The 16,610-nt window shown below is 52.5% G+C and overlaps 1 protein-coding gene across 5 annotated transcripts in view; it reads right to left on the bottom strand.

Moving 5' to 3' along the window:
* WSCD2 (WSC domain containing 2) overlaps positions 1-16,610 on the bottom strand; it is a 116,188-nt gene that overhangs the window by 81,066 nt on the left and 18,512 nt on the right. The window contains exon 1 of one of the 5 annotated variants that reach the window (XM_053205714.1): positions 14,439-14,582. The exons of 3 other annotated variants lie outside the window; for them this stretch is intronic. The gene's annotated coding sequence lies outside the window, so the exon portion shown is untranslated. Of the gene's footprint in view, positions 1-5,858; positions 5,881-14,438; positions 14,583-16,610 lie in introns of those variants that run through there. One more of the 5 variants, XM_053205715.1, reaches the window with a different exon arrangement.

Genomic DNA, 16,610 nt, shown 5'->3' with positions numbered 1-16,610 from the left:
GGAATGGAACTTCTGGAAAGAAAGCTGATGTGGGGGCAGAGAAGGCTAATCCTAAGATTAGCTGCAGGCCAGAGAACCGGGGGATCTACTGAAACTAAATACCCATCTGCCCCATGATTCTGCGACGCCACTCCAGGCATACACCTACGAGAAACGAGTGCTCCTATCTACCACAGGACTCGTACAAGAACATTCCTAGCAGCTCTGTTCATGACAGCCTCAAGCTGGAGAAACAAGCCACACGTCCTTCAACAGGAGAGCGGATGAACTTGAACGGCTGATACGTGTAACGGCATGGGTAAATCTCACAGACATAACGTGGAGCTAAGGAGGCGTGCACAAAAGAAAAGACGCTCTTTATGGGAAGTTCAAGGACAGGCAAACTAATCCGTGGTGACAGAAATCAGAATGGCGGGTTACCCCTGAGGGGTATCAATCAGGAAGGGGTGAAAAGGAACTTGCTGGGTGAGGAAAGATATTCTAGATCTTGACCTTGGCGATGGTGACATGAATTCTATAGGTTTGTAAAATGTACTAATATTTGATTTTACCGTATGTAGGTTGTACCTTCATAAAAAAAATTCTTCAATCCCCCTTCCCTGAAGGTCTGGGGTTTAAATAAATGAAAGACGGGGTGCCTGGGTGGCTCAGTCTGTTAAGCGTCCCACTTTTGATCTCAGGGTCATGAGTTCAAGCCCTGTGCTGGGTTCCACACTGGGCACGAAGCCTAGTTCAAAAAATAGTATAAATAAAATAAATTAAAATAAATTCATGAAGACTACTAGATCACAATGACAATGCCAAGCACTCCCTCCCAGGGTCCAGGGCTGGGATAAGACTGGAACCCCACTGGAATGTCACCCAGGTCAGCGTTAATGTCGTATCATTCATTCATTCAATATGGCTGGGAAACCTCTCTTACGCTGACGAGCTCTCAAGACATTCTTTAATCTTTTAGTTGAGCACCTTTTATTTCTTCTCTATGCGCAGTGAATTCATTCGCTGTGGCTGTGGTAACAGACACAGCAGCTTAAAACAACACAGATTTCTTCTATTAGACTTCCACAGGGCTGGCTCCGGGAGGTTCTCTCGGAGAATCTACTTCCTTGAGGCTCCCTGGGGGCCACCTACATTCCCCGGCTTGTGGCCCCCTCCTGGTGTCTGTCTGACCTCTTGTAACTGTCTTCACATCTCCCCTGACTCTGACCCTCCTGCCTCCTTTCTATAAGGACTCTTCAGACAACTCTGGGCCCTTCCAGGACAACATCCCCATTTTGATTCGAGATCCTTACCCTAATTATATCTGCAAAGCCCCCCTGACCACGTTCATGAGTTCAAGGGACTAGAACACGGACAGTGTTGGTGGGGTAGGGGGCTTACGCAGCTGACCTCACTTACAACAGCCTAGACTTTTTATTTACTTTAAATTTTTTTAATGTTTATTTACTTTTGAGAGAGAGAGAGAGAGAGAGAGAGAGAGAGAGAGAGAGAGAGACAGCACCTGAGCAGGGGAGGGGCAGAGAGAGAGGGAGACATAGAATCCGAAGCAGGATCCAGGCTCCAAGCCGTCAGCACAGAGCCCGACGTGGGGCTCGAACTCACGGACTATGAGATCAGGACCTGAGCCAAAGTCGGATGCTTAACTGAGCCACCCAGGTGCCCCAGCCTAGACTTTTAAAAAGAGCACAGATTTTGGAATCAGGTCAGACCCATCTGGGTTCAGATACTCATCCTACCACTATTAGCTTCGCGTCCTTGGGGGCGCCGCTCAGTCTCTCTTGAAGTCATTTCCCTGCCTATCCAGTGGGGGCATCACTACCCTCCCTCTGGGGTGCTGGAGGACAGGTGATGTGCGAGGCAGCTGGCATGGATCCTGGCTCCCTGGAAATGCTTTTGGTGAAGAGCCTGTACCTTCGGTGACGTCCAACGGATGATTTCTTTTCTCTCAATACTTCCCGCGGTGAGTGGTCACCACCTGCCATCATCTAACGGTCTTACAGGACTGGTGACTGTATTCCCTGCGCTGTACTTTCCATCCTGTGACTTCTTTTAGTTCACAACTGCAAGTTTGTACCTCTTAGTTCCCTTTACCTACTTCACTCGCTCTCCCCGCCCCCACCCACCTCGCCTCCGGCAAACCACCAGTCTGTTGTCTGTATTTACGAGTCTGTTTCTGCTTTTTTGTTTGATTGTTCGTCTGGTCTTTTAAACTCCACATGTAAGTGAAATCACGTGGCACTTGTCTTTCTCTGACTTATTTCACTTAGCCTAATTCTAAGGCTAAGGCCCTTCTAGGTCCATCCGTGTTGTCATGGATGGCCAAGGTTTCATTCTTTCTTAACAGCTGAGTAGTATTCCACTGTGTGTGTGTGTGTGTGTGTGTGTGTGTGTGTGTGTGTGTGTGTGTGTGTTTCTTGTGTGGGTGTATCAGATCTTCTTTATCCATTCATCTACTGATAGACACTTAAGTTGCTCCCATATCTTGGCTATTTTAAATATGCTGCAATACAAACAGAGGGGTGCGTGTATCTTACCAAACGACTGTTTTTGTTTTCTTTGGGTAAATACCTGGCAGTGGCATTACTGGATGATACGGTATCTCCGGCTTTAATTTTTTTTAAGGAACCTCCAGACTGTTTCCCGCCATGGCTGCACCAGTTTACGTTCCCACCAACAGTGCACGAAGGTTTCTTTTTCCCTACATCCTCACCAATACTTGTTAGGTCTTGTTTTCTTGATACTCGCCATTCTGACTGGCGTGAGGTGACCGCATCACGGTTTTGATTTGCACTTCCCTGATGATGAGTGATGTTGAGCATCTTTTCATGTGTCTGTTGGCCACCTGGGTGACTTCTTTGGAAGAATGTCCATTCAGGGCCTCTGCTCATTTTTTTCATCGGTTTTTGTTGTTGTTGTTCTTGTTGTTGTTTTTGGTGTTGAGTTGTGTATGTTCTTAAATATCGTGGGTATTAACCCCTTACTAGATATGCCATTGGCAGTTATATTCTCCCATTCAGTAGGCTGCCTTTTGGTTTCGGTGATGGTTTTTGCTGTGCAGTGAATGAGTGATACTGACGGGGGAAAAAAGGCACCTACTAAGTCCTGGGTGCTTCTACTCAGTCTGTCTGACTCTAAAATCCTTCAGAAATGTTCTTGTAAGTCCCCAGGACTGGGCAGAGCCGATCTGGAGATGAGAAAGGGAAGGACCGAGCCCCCAGGCCTTCCAGAAAATGGAGGGAACGTCTTCTTCAGAATGCTGGGGGAGGGCAAGAGCCGAGTCCCTCCCCTAACAGGGAATACATACGCATCTTAGCTTTTCTGGAGGCTACCTATTGTTTATCAGAGGTGGGATTTCCTTGGCACTTTGAGGAAAGCACATGCCCAGATGCAGAACAAAATAGCTTTTTTTTTTTCTTTTCTTTCCCCAAAAAGCAGAACGTGGCTCATACATGTGGAGTTGGAATGACGGCTTGGTGAGCCCTGGGGACCAAAGACGTCGTTTTTATCTGTGTGGGAAGCAGGTTAGGGGCACTAACGTACCTCCTCTCCCCAACCCCAAATCCCTTTGCCAAAGTGCATGCAGACAATTATTCCACATGTGAATCTGAAGCAGGATCTGTGACCCCCTCCCCCACCTTATCTTCCCCAGTGAATGGGCAGGACCCCCAAGAGCCTGGGGAGTGACGGGAGCTACAAGGGAAACACTGGATAAGCCCAAAGGAGGAAATGACAACAATATGGCCAGTCCCATCTTCACACCCGGAGGGAATCTGAGACCACCCTCTCTTTTTCCACCCTCACCAGAGCTCTGTGGCCAATGTCCTTAGCGTGGACAGTCTTGCGCTTGACCCCATGTCTGCCACTCAGCCTCAGTATGACCTTGGGCGGGTAACTTCTTCCGTCTGTGAGCCTCAGCGTCCTCATCTGTCAAATGGGGACGACAGCAAGTCAGGGAAGAGAGGGCACAGTGGAAGGGGAAGTGATCTCTACACACAAGGGGTCCCATTATTCTCATCACACAGAGTGTCCACATTACAAATTAGGGAACCGAGAGGCCCAGAGAGGGAAAGTGATTTACCCAAGTCACACGGCCTCACCAGTAAGGGGACGGCTCCTAGCTCTGACCAGCTCCTGACCCAGCACGAGCAACACAGGAATGGCAGGACATACCAGGGACAGCAATCACAACGGGCACCGCGCAGTGGGCTCTCTGCGCCCGGCTCCGTGCTGAGCCCCTGCGTCCATTTCTAGGGCTGCTGACAAAGTGCCACAGGCCGGGTGGCTTCCACAACATGAATTTATTCTCTCCCTGTTCTGGAAGCTGCAAGGCCAAGATCTGAGTTGGCTGCTTCCGAGGTTGTGAGGGCAAACCTGTCCCACGCCTCTCGTCCGGCTTCTGGCGGGTTGCCGGCAATCGCCGGTGGCCCCTGGAGTATCTCAGAAGCCCCGCCCTGATCTCTGCTTTCTCGTCCCCATGGCGTTCTGCCTGTGTGTGTCCGTGTCAAAATTTCCCCTTTTTATATGCACACCAGTCATATCGGATTAGGACCGCCCCCTCCCCCGCCCACTCCAATAGGACCTCATCCTCATTTAATGAACTTTAACTACAATGACCCCATTTCCAGTTAAGGTCACGTTCTGAGGTACCGGAGGGTTAAGATTTCAACCTACGAATTCTAGGCGGGGGACACCATTCAACCCATAACGGCCCCTAGGTGCCCGAGGACGTTTTCCCGCGACAGCTCTACGAGGTGGTTAGAGCTAGTAATTCTACTCTACCGATGGGGAAACCGAGGCTCAGAGAGCAAGGCTGAGGGCCGCAAACTTGGGAGGTAGATGCCTGGGTTCGGATCCTAGCTCATCGGGGGCAGAGCTGGGATCTGAACCCAGGCATCTACCTCCCAAGTTTGTGTGCCCGATCATCGTGCCGCTCTGTTTCTGTGGACTCCTGCGTTTATTACATGGTATAGTGTAGGTAATAAAGTATAATATAGATAGTATAGTATGCGATAGACAGCATAGTATGGATGGCTTGATATGCACCGTTAGTATAGAGAGTATAAATAATGCAACACAGACAGGAGAGTACAGATAGCACAGCACAGATAATGTAGCGTAGCATAGAATACTCTAGTATATATCATATCATATCACATCTAGCTACACCATAACCGGGAGAGGATTTAAAGCAAGCCGTGCGCACCCCAGGCCTCGGGCTCTGAGATGAGTCCTTACAGCAGCCCTCCCTCTGCTCCCTGTCCTACCTGCCGCCCTCCTGCAGGACCCACATTGATCTTCACCGGGGGTCTCGAAAAGAACCTCACAGCAGCCTCCAAAGACCCGGCAGCCCTCACGTCTGGTCCAGCACGCTCCTAAATTAACTAGAAGGCCGTAATGAGCTGCGGCCCCCGTGTCCCCACATCGGCGTCTAATATCTCCAGGAAGGCTCCGGCAGGGCCTCGGCTGAGCAAATCCCGTGCCTCAGTGCCGGGGTGACCTCTGGAGTCCTTGCAGGCAGAAATCCCCACAGCGATATCGAACCCTTGGACTCCACTCCCCACCGCAGGCGGTCTATACTGGAAAATAGTCAACACTGACAAAAACAAATGATGGCAAGGACCTTCCTCCCACACCCACATTTCCTGGTGAGAGAGGCCTCGGCGGCCGCCAGGACCCCCCTGGGGCAGGGAAACTGGATTCCTCCCTTGGCTGAACCAACTCATCGTCCAACTGGAATAATAAGAACCTCTTACGATCAGGCAGTCCAGAGCAATTCAAGTAGGGCTTGGACCACGATGAGCTCACTGATTTCATAAGACAGTCATTCATCATGTAGTCAGAGTTTGTCGAGCACCTACTATGAGCCAGGTCCTGTGTGCTGCAGATGCAGAGACCAGCAAGACACGGTCCCTGCTCCAGGGGACTCATGATGGAGTGGCCAGAGGCAACTATAATACTGTGGAGCCCCAGCAGAGCCACTCTCCTCTCTGTGCCTTGGTTCGTTCCTTCATCTGTAAAATGGGCACAGAGTCAAATACACAGAAAGCACGGCGTGTCTCTTGGCTATTATTCTCATCAGGGCTGTGCTGGGGACACAGACAGGGCTAAGGAGGGCTGGCTGGACAATGAGGTGGCAAGAGTGACACCTGAAAAGAAGATGATGTCACACGAAGAACAGGAAACCAGGGAGAGGGAACAGCCGGGGCAAACATTCAGGGGCAAAAGGGGCTCCATCAGTCTCGGACAGAAAGGAGGCTAAGACGGCTGGTGCGTGGGGAGTTTCCATTTTACGCTAGGGGCAGCAGGGGGCCCTGGATTCATCAGATCTGTGATTCAGGAAGAACTCTGGCTGCAGTATGGAGGGTGTTCCAGGAATCCAGGAAAGAGAGTGAGGTGGTGGCCTGGATCAGGGTAGCTGGAGGTGAGTATAAAGACACAGGGAAGGTCCCAAGTGGGATACTGGTTCCCCCAGGGCAGGGACAGGGTCCATCTTGTTCACCACGGTGTCCCTGGTGCCTAGGACAGTGGTGGGCACATTGCAGGTGCTCGGTAAGTACTTGTAGACTGAGTCAATATGGAGAGCGAGGGAGACAGAGGATTTGGGTAGGACGACCTGGACAGGGGCAGAATGTCGGTGCTGTGAGGACGGATGCAGAGCTTGGGGGAGACACAGAGAGGACCCCCTGGGATACGAGAACCCCATTCGTGCTCCTGTAGGACCTTACTGCCACCTTCCTCTTTTCCATCCAGAGATGGAAATGGAGACTCAGACAGACAAAGCAACTTGCCTAAGATCACACAGCACAAAGGGGACAGACACTGGGCTCTACATCAAGTGCTCTTTTGAGCACTCCTCAGCCCGTCCCGGAGGCCCTGAGCGTAAGGACCGCAGAGGGGCTTGTGGGGCGGGAAGAAGGGAGCATGCTCGCATCATGCCAGCTCGTGTTTCACTGCTTAGAGATGCAGGGTTTCCTCCGAAGTAAAACCTTGCAGCCAAGTTAAAGCACCGCCTTCGGTCCTGGCTGTGTCTCAGCGACGCTCTGGCCTTGAACCTCCCAGAGTCTCCCCGTGCACCCGCCACCTCCACTCCAGGGGCAATGTAATCTCTGGGTGTCCGGTTCCCCGCCACACTCCGGGAAGGAGGTCAGTAGGGTGAATTGCAGCATTAGCATAAATAATTGACCCGAAGCGGCAGCAGCCACTGAAGGACTTTGTGCCCAGCCCACGCCAGGGTCCGTGGCCTCAGACAGCCGGCAGCTTCAGGTTGTATAGAGAACACAGGAAAAAAAAAAAAATCTGCTGAGTGGAGGATGTTGGCGGACTTCGTCCTAGCCTCAGATGGCCCTGCAGCTGGCTGTTTGCATGGCTTCGGGGGAGCCTCCCACAGCTTACAAGACGATTTCCAGGGGGGGAATGAATTTGCGTTTGCTCTCCTAGGTTTCGGTCTTCCCCATTTCAAGCAGGCGTCCGGGCTCGTTGTGAGACCTGGCCTCGGGAATATATTTGCAGGGCAGGAAACAGAAGCAGACCACAAACCAGAGGCTGTTCTGGCTCCGTGGGAGGCCAGAGCAGGGCTGCAAACTCAAATGCCTAGAGGGGCCAACGAACAGAGAGGGGGCCGCACGCACAAGGCCTGGGGGAAAGGACGGGAGGGCGGTGCCTTGTACTCAGCTCTGGCCTGAGGTTACCAGGGACATTACACTTCTTCAAGAGACACCGGACATTTGGGTTTTTACATAAAATATTCCATTCTTTTTTTTTTTTTTTTTTAATTTTGGAAGCTAAACTAATTAATTTCAAAAACACAGAAAAGGCAAACCTATGGAAAGATTCAAAAGATCAGTGGTTGCTGGGGGTGGGGGGAGGGAGGGGACCCAGGAGTTTTAGGGCATGAAGCCATTCCCTCTGATACTCTGATGGTGGGTGTAGGTCATTACATGCTGGCCAAAGCCCACAGAACGTGTAACACAGAGTCAACTCCCAACTCTAGGACTCTAGGTAATGACGACGTCTCGGGCACATCAGCTGTAACAAAGGAGCTAACAGAAGACATGAATCACAGAGGAAGGCAGGGTGGGGGTGGGGCCGAGTAGAAAGACTACTTCCTGAACTCTGTACTTCCTGTTCAATTTCTCTAGAAGCCTAGAAATGCCCACTCCCAAATAAAGCCTATGAGCTACACAAACTAACAAGCCCGGCAAGCAACAGTGAAACATCTGGGGGGCTCCTCCAACCCCAACAAGCGCCCATCTGCAAGGTCTTGGCAATGCTGGAGGCGAGTCGGAAAATCCCAGAGCCAGAAATGCCAGTCTGGACACAGGTTGGCTCCCCCCCGCCCCGCTCCCAGCTTGGCCCAGAATGAGCAGAGTTTCCAGACCTGGAGGAAACACGCAGGCTGAGGGCATCGTTTGATGGTGCAGGTGGATGTCCCTGGGGATGTCCCAGGGTCAGTCCCTGGGGATGTCTACCCATGCAGGGTGAGGGAGCCCCAGCAACGAGGAGGCTTCTTGCAACCCAGTGGAGACTCCACATCGGATTTAAGGTTACTTACAGAGATTTCAGAAAGTTACAATGTCTGGCAAACCCGAATTTGTTGGCTTAGATTCCTCGATACCCACCGCCCACACCTGTCCTCTACGGAATGTAGCAGTCTGTCAAACCGGATTCCTAAGTGTGCTGGTTCCTGAAATGGTTCAACCCATTCTTGGAAAGGCACTGCTCAAATCCAACCAAAATTCATCCGCAGACCCCTCTGCTACTGGGTCCGGTCCACAAGGAAACCAACCCATGGGTAGCTGGCTGTCCAAAGACCAACTGACAGAAGAAACGGCCGTGACGGTCCCAAGAGGGCAACGCCTACCGAAAAGCCCCTCCTGGAACCGGAAGCCCCCCGAAAATTCAGCGGTGAACACACGGGCTCTGTGAATCAGACAGACCTGGGATCAAATCCCACAGTCGGCACTTCAGAATTGCCTACCGCGTCAGCCACTTGGCCAGAATGGTCTTAAACACCTTCTAACGGCTCCTGCTGGTTGGGTCAACTGGGCACTGAGCTGGCCCGGCTGGTTACCCTGGGAGTGACCCACGGCATAGAGGAGGCAACAGTTCAGAGACCCTAGGGGGCCGTTCTGAGGTCACCTGGTCATAAGCAGCAGAGCAAGGGGTGTAGCCAGCACACGCTCTTTCTCCCCCTCTTGGTGAGGAACCGAACCCACTGCCTTCATCAATCTATTCGCGTCACGCAAAGCCAATTAGCAATGACAGTTTTCGTGCACGTGGGGTTTTTAGTTTTGGCAGGCATTTAAGAGCCATCTTAAAAATAGTTTCGGAATATTACATCTGAGCACTATCTGAACCGCACCAGAGAGCTTGCTGGTGCAGAACGGTAGGGGAGTCAATGTGCGTTTCAGAGACTGCCCCCCCCCCCGCCACACACACACACACACACACACACACACACACACACACACACACACACGCCTCCTATACGTAGGGTCTCCACAAGTTCCCCACGGGCCCTGCATGGCCCTGGAGAGGCACAGGCTCTTATCTGATCATCTACATCTTCCCCAGACAACGTGGATGGCAAGGTAATGCTAACAGCAGTTCCCGTTGTTATTATTTACACAGCACTACGTGCCAGGCTCCGGGCCGCGCACTTTGCGCGGATTATCTCTTTTAAATCTCAGCACAAACATTTGGGAGCGCACTTTTTTTTTTTAAGTTTATTTATTTATTCTGGGGGGGTGGGGAGGAGCAGAGAGAGAGAGAGAGAGAGAGAGAGAGAGAGAGAGAGAGAATCCTAAGTAGGCTCTGAGCTGTCAGCGCAGAGCCCAACACGGGGCTCGAATTCACGAACCGCGAGATCACGCCCTGAGCCGAAAAGCAAGAGCTGCACGCTTAACCCACTGAGCCACCCAGGCGCCCCAGGAACTCACTTTTGTTAGTATCCCCTTTGTCCACCCGAACACTGAGGCTCAGACAGGTGGTGTCATCCACCCAAGGTCAGGCAGCTCCTAGATGGTGGCTCTGGGATTTGAACCCAGGTCTATCTGACTCACAGAACCCCCATGCTCACCATTGAGTTTTCGGGGAAGGAGAGGTTCTAGTCCCAGGAGGGGCTTCTCAGCAAGCTCTGACCTCTGGGGACTGTCACGCCTTTTCTTCTCTCAGTCAGCTGGTCCTTCAACAACTAGATAATGTGTTGAATCCTTATTCCGGGTCGGGCGTGATGGCTACAAGGCTGGATAAAGCTTGGTCTCCCCTACTAAGAGCCACGATGGATGCGTGCACATGGTGCGAGGTGAGGCCCAGGGAGAACACGTAAAGCTGGTCCTGGGGTGGGGTGGACCCCCCTATGGTGCCCCTGACAGCATCGCATAGGCTAACCATCCACGTCAAAGCTTTCCAGTCTCGTTACTGATGCACCAAGGGGCTAAAAACAAAGGCTCCCCGTGTCTGAGAACCCAAGGAACGGTCCCCATCACACAGACTAGGAAACTGATGCCCCCGGACAGAATGAGACCTGCCCAACGTTACAGAGCAGACCCAGAACCCCAGTCCCTTCACTCCTTCCTCTGAGTTCATCCCACAACGCCACCGTCATGGCTAATGTTATGTGCCAACTTAACCAGGCCGTAGGATGCCCAGACATTTGGTCAAACATTACTCTGGGGGTGTCTTTGGGGGTGTTTCTGGATGAGATAAACATTTGAATCAGTAGAGGGAGGAAAGCAGACTGCCCTCCCCAGTGTGGGTGGGCCTCAGCCGATCCTTTGGACGCATCAGTAGAATAAAAAGGCAGAACACGGGCGCATTTGCTCTCCCCTCCCCACCACTCCCCCGACCCCCACCCCATTTCCTTCTGTCTTCAGACTCAGACTTACACCGGAACCCACACCATCGGCTCCCCTAGGTCTCCAGCTTGCCGACCACAGATTAGGGGACTTCTCCACCTCATAACTGTGTGAGCCAATTTCTTGTAACAAATCTGTCCCTCCCAGCCTCTGTCTTATACATATACGCACACGTACTCGTAGTATTCTGCAAGGCACTTTTAGGTGGTGCATGCGTCAGCTTTTCTTAAAATGTCACTAGTTATGTAATTGTTTTGATGGGAATAGTGAGAAAAATTACGCGAGAAAAATCACAAATGAACACCAAGCCTTGGTTTTACACGTATTGTCGCTTACAATGACGCTGAGTAAAACAGTGAGATGATGTAAGAGCCATTTAATGGCACATATGCAGATCTGGGGAAATTCTTTTTTTTTTTTTTTTAATGTTTATTTATTAATTTTCGAGAGATAGGGAGGGAGAGAGTGTGGAAGCTGGGGAGGGGCAGAGAGAGGGAGACACAGAATCTGAAGCAGGCTCTAGGCTCTGTCAGCACAGAGCCTGACACGGGGCTCAAACTCACGAACTGTGAGATTGTGACTTGAGCCGAAGTCGGACGCTTAACCGACTAAGCCACCCAGGTGCCCCAGATCTGGGAAAATTCTTGAGGCCAAATCAAGAAGTGGTGGAGTCTGGGAACATGATTAATCCAAAAAAGAGACATTAATAGAGGGGATTTTAGATTTCTGGGCATGGTGGTAGGAATACGTTTTTCCTTCTGAGAAGGTTCTAGAATGCTTTAGTAGTGGGCAGAACTGGCAGAATAGTGGTTCCAAAGATGTCCAGGTCCTAATCCCCAGGACCTGTGACTCTGTCACCTCACATGTTAAAGGGACTTTGCACATGGATTGAACTAAGGTCCTGAGGTCAGGGAGATCATCCTAAATTATCCAATGGGCCCAGTGTCATCATAAAGGTCCTTGTAAAGAAGCAGCAAATAAGGCAGAGTCAGAGAAGGAGATAACGACAACAGAAGCGGAGACCAGAGTGGCACAACTGATCACTGGCTTTCAAGATGGAAGTGGGTCACGAGCCAAGGAATGCGGGCAGCTTCTAGAAGCCAGAAAAGGCCAGGACCTCTAGACCTCCCCCTGGAGTCGCCCAAAGGAACCTGCCCTCCCAACACCTTGGTTTTAACCCCGTGAGACCCATTTTGGCTTCCACCCTTCAGAACTGTAAGAGAATAAATGTATGCTGCTGCCACCCATCAAGTTGGTGTTGATCTGTTACAGCCGCAACAGGAAGTTGCCAACAGCTTCCAACACCCGGGGTGGGGGGCTGAGCCCTCCCTTGCAGGGCATCTGCCTTCCCTCCCTCATCAATGACGACAATACCTTCACCCTCTGGCTCCCACTGGGTAGGTGTGCGGCCTCACGCTTCACCGAGACTAAGAAAGCCTTCCAGAACTGAGGCTGGTGGGGACATCGCCTGTCTCCCCTCTTCTCCGCCACGCTCTCTGCCTGGGAAGTGGTCCACATGGACCCCATCAACAGGCTCTCTGGGTCTCTGGCTTCCACCAGTAGCACAGCAGGAGGTGAGAAGGTGGGTAGTGAGCGGTCAGGGCACGCCTTTCCCCAGCGCCGCTCTCTCTGCGGGACCCCCAGGGTTGGCTGGGCCCCTCTACTGGATGAGGCTGGCTGAACCCCAGGTCCTGGAGGTGGTCCTTCCTACACAGCTATTTCCGACCTCCGTTCCGAACCGGCACGGGGAACAGCTTCCTCTGTTACTCACCCTGGGGTGCTGTCCCATCCCTTGTGATTTCCCCACACCGCCCCACATGAAACTCTCATCCTCTGCCCAACATGAGTGATCCCTTCCCGCCAGCCTCCCGACTGATACCCCAGACAACGCAAACGTGACGCAGGCAAGTTGAGTCGCTTGCCCGAGCTCCAGAACCAGGCCATGGGAGAGCCGGCGCTGGAGCCTGGGTCTGCCCAAAACTCTCCGCCAGAAGTCAGCCCGGGGTGGCCCACAGGCTGTATAGGCTACAGACAGCCAGGAGACGACCCGTATTTACCTATTTTTCTATTTGAATTCATTGCCCACCTTAACGGACCTGCAGCTCTTGAATACAAACCCAGAGCTCCTGCTTCTCTTAAAAGAGAAAATCAACCAGCACCGTGCTAAGAGCTTTTGTGGGTTAACGGTTTAACCCTCACAACAGCCCTATCAGGGAAGTGCTGGCACTAACCCAGGTGTCCAGAGGGGGAAACTGAGGCACAAGGTCACACCGCTTGGGTGAGGTCACTCAGCTAGCAGGGGGAAGAGCTCGCATCTGAAGCTAGCTCCCCGATCAGGGATCAGCGGTGGTGACTGGAGCGGTCGGAGGTGGCACGGGCTCCCAACCTCGTCACAAACCTGCCTGGCCCCTGAGGCCCCTGAGGGCGTGCGTCTGCAACCCCTTCCCTGGGCTCTTCCCCGTCTCCCTCTCCTGGAGGCAGTGAGGGAAGAACACCCAAGCCCTCCCCTCAGGGCCCTGGGATGGACCGGGCTCGTTCCTGGAGTCACCTTTATCCCAGGGCAGGCCCGGCCACAGACAGGCGGAACCCCTCACGCCACAGCCGACTCGCCGTGCAAACCCTGCTCACGGCTAGATCACCCTGCTGCCGCCCAACCCCGACTTCTCCAGCCGCATCGTGGATTTCTGGTTGCGTCCAGCGCCGGGCTGGAGCCGGGGAGCATGTGCTGCCCAGCCCTGTGCCCAGAAACACAGAGCCCTTGTTCTTCTGGCCCCCACGCTGCCCCGCTCGGGCTGGACCCTTGCCTCGGCCTGTCTGAATGGGGCCTCTGACTTTGTCCTTCCTCGGGCACCATCCCCTATCAGCCCGCACGCCCATGGGCAGAGGCACTTCCTAAAAAAAAAAAAAAAAAATTCCCTGAAATCTGAGCTGGCAGGGCCTCCTTCTCTTAGCGCACGGCCTTCAGAATGGGCAGTTTTGCTGCGTTTTGTTTCCTCTCCTTCTCCTCCTGGCTATTCCTCCAGTTGCTGCCTCTGAGGGTCCCAAGAGAGGAGAGGCCGGCTAAATGCCCTCATTGTGAGAGAGACCGAAGCACCCAGACGCCTTGAGACAGGTCCAGGAGGGCAGGGCCGCCCGCGAAAGGGGATCAGCAGCCCTCTTATCACTGAGCAGCTCCCCCAGTCTGGCCCCGGTGTGGGCAGGGGGAGGGCGGGGACAGAGAGAAGGGAACTACCAGAACGAGCTGGTCGGACCTCAGGGGAGGTGAGCGCAATTTCTAGAAAGAAAAAAACCAAAACGATGAGAAGTGTTATCTGGCCGAAGAGAGCGATGAATTGGGCCATTAGGCTGTGGAGTAGGTTTTCATCTTCCAAACTCCCAGAGATTAGAAATGGAACTGGATTAGTCCCAGGGAGCACCTCGGTGGAGTCCCCGGCAGGCGTGTGGTCACTCAGTATTTGTGCGGTGCCCTCTCGTGCAAGGCATTCTGGGAGGTGCCTGGAGAGAGCACCACACGGAAGGGGGCACCAGGCAGAGTGAGGCCTGGATGCCAACCCTTGAATATGCTTCTAACTGGTTACGTACCTGGGCAAGTCCCTGCCAACGGAGAGGGTAGGTCAGATGATCATAGCTCATCCACGTGCAAACAAGAAAAGAGTTCTGGAGGTAGATGGTGGTGATGGGAGCCCAACATTAGGTACAGCTGACCCCTGCGAACAACACGATTCGGGCTACGTGGGTCCATTTACACACAGACTGTTTTCAACATACACAATACGGTATGTGAGCGTATTTTCTCTCCCCGATGATTTCCTTAGTGACGATTTCTTTGCTCTGGCTTACTTTGAGATTATAGCATATAATACACATATTATATATGGTATAACATATATATAGTATGATACACATATAGTATATAATACACATATATAACACACGTATATTTGACATAACACGTAAAGTACTGTGTTAATCGACTATTTCTGTTATCGATAAGACTTCCAGTCAACAGTAGGCTATGAGCAGTTAAGTTTTGGGGGAGTCAAGTTATATGCAGATTTTCAATTGCAAGGGGGGGTGGCGGCACCCCTTAACCCCAGAACCGTTCAAGGTCAACTGTTTTAATACAACTGTAAACTTAAAAATGGTTCAGATGGCAAATTTTATGTTACGTGTGCAGCTGACCCTTAAACTCAGGTCAAAGGAGGGACCGAGGGCCACGTCGCAAACCTTCCAGCGCCTCGCTGGGAGGCTGGTTCATGGCTCCAAACAAAGGGGCTTTTCTTCCAGAGCTCACGGAGGTCCACCCAGAGCACATGCCCAGACTGGCCACGCTAGGCCACGGTCGCCACCCACGTAAAGTGCTGGGGACAGTGCCGGCACATTTAGGTGACTAGTAAGTACTTGCTCACTAAATTTCCATGTGAGGAGTATACAGCCTGACAGGGAGGCTCCATAATGTTCACATGGTCTGGCTGGGGCTCCACAAAGAGGTACTTAGGATGCTTTGGATTCCAGGGGCTCCTGGGTGGCCCAGCCAGTTAAGTGACTCTTGACTGCGGCTCAGGTCATGAGCTCATGGTTCGTGGGATCAAGCCCTGTGTCGGGCTCTGTTCTGGGTGTGGAGCCTGCTTAGGATTCTCTCTCTCCCTCTCTCTCTCTGCCCCTTGCTTGTGCACGAGTGCTCTCTCTCAAAATAAATAAGTAAACATTAAAAAAAAAAAAGAAGTGAGAGAGCTCCCCTCCGTCTCTCGGGAAGGCTGGGTCTCAGCTCCCTCATCCGTCCAGCAGGCTGTGCACACGGCTTGGGGGCTGGCTGGGAAATCTTAGGTCGTGCTGGGTGTCTATTAAATGCTTCCGCTCCAGGCTCACTGGGAAAGCTTCCGCACGGAGGGCGGGAGGGGAAGAGAAAATGTGGGGGAATTAAAACAATCCAAACCAAACCAAAAGTGCAAAGCGACTGCTGCAATCCGCTTCCATCCCAGCGCAGAAGGGAGCTAGCATGGAGTCCTACTGTCTTTGGCTGAAAAGAAATAACATCCCCTCCATTTGCTCAGGGGTGTGCTGACCTCACCTCCCAGGCAGGTCGGCTGTGACGCCCCGGCCCCATTCGGCCCAGTCCCCTGCCCCTGGCTCCGGTTGAGATCAAGGTTGAGGCGGCAAGAGGTTTCTCTGGCCAGGGGGCCTTGTGAATTTCACAGGCAGGACGCTGGGAACTGCAGCCTTGATAATTAACGCGTCAGTGGGAATTTTTGATCACTTGTCCTCAGCAGACAAAAGGGAAAGGTAAGACTCTTCCGGGTGATGCCATTATCTGGAGTGGGCCGCGGGGGGCGGGGCGGGGGGGGCGGCGCTTGTACTTGCTTACAAGTCGGCCTCAGACTCCACAGTCACACAGGCCCATCCCCGGCTGTGCGCTCCGGGCAGCTCACTCCACCTCTCTGAACCTCAGAGTCCCCACTGATAAAGATGGGATGATGCCAGTAATCTCATGACGTCGTCGGGGCCTTCCATAACACGATCCATCCTGGGGGGCGCCTGGGTGGTTCAGTCGGTCAAGCGTCTGACTCTCGGTTTCGGCTCGGGTCACGATCTCACGGCTTCGCGAGTTCGAGCCCCGCGGCGAAGTCTGTGCTGCAGTACAAGGCCTGCTTGTGATTCTCTCTTCCTCTCTCTCTGCCCCTCCCCCACTCGCGCAGTCTCTGTCTCCCTCGAAATCAATAAATAAGCTTAAAAAAAATGTTTTTAAAAATCAGG

The sequence above is a fragment of the Acinonyx jubatus genome, chromosome D3, assembly GCF_027475565.1.
Source record: "Acinonyx jubatus isolate Ajub_Pintada_27869175 chromosome D3, VMU_Ajub_asm_v1.0, whole genome shotgun sequence".
Lineage (NCBI taxonomy): Eukaryota > Metazoa > Chordata > Mammalia > Carnivora > Felidae > Acinonyx > Acinonyx jubatus.
Note: the sequence above shows the minus strand (reverse complement) of the source record. Positions and strands in the feature narration are given on the sequence as shown.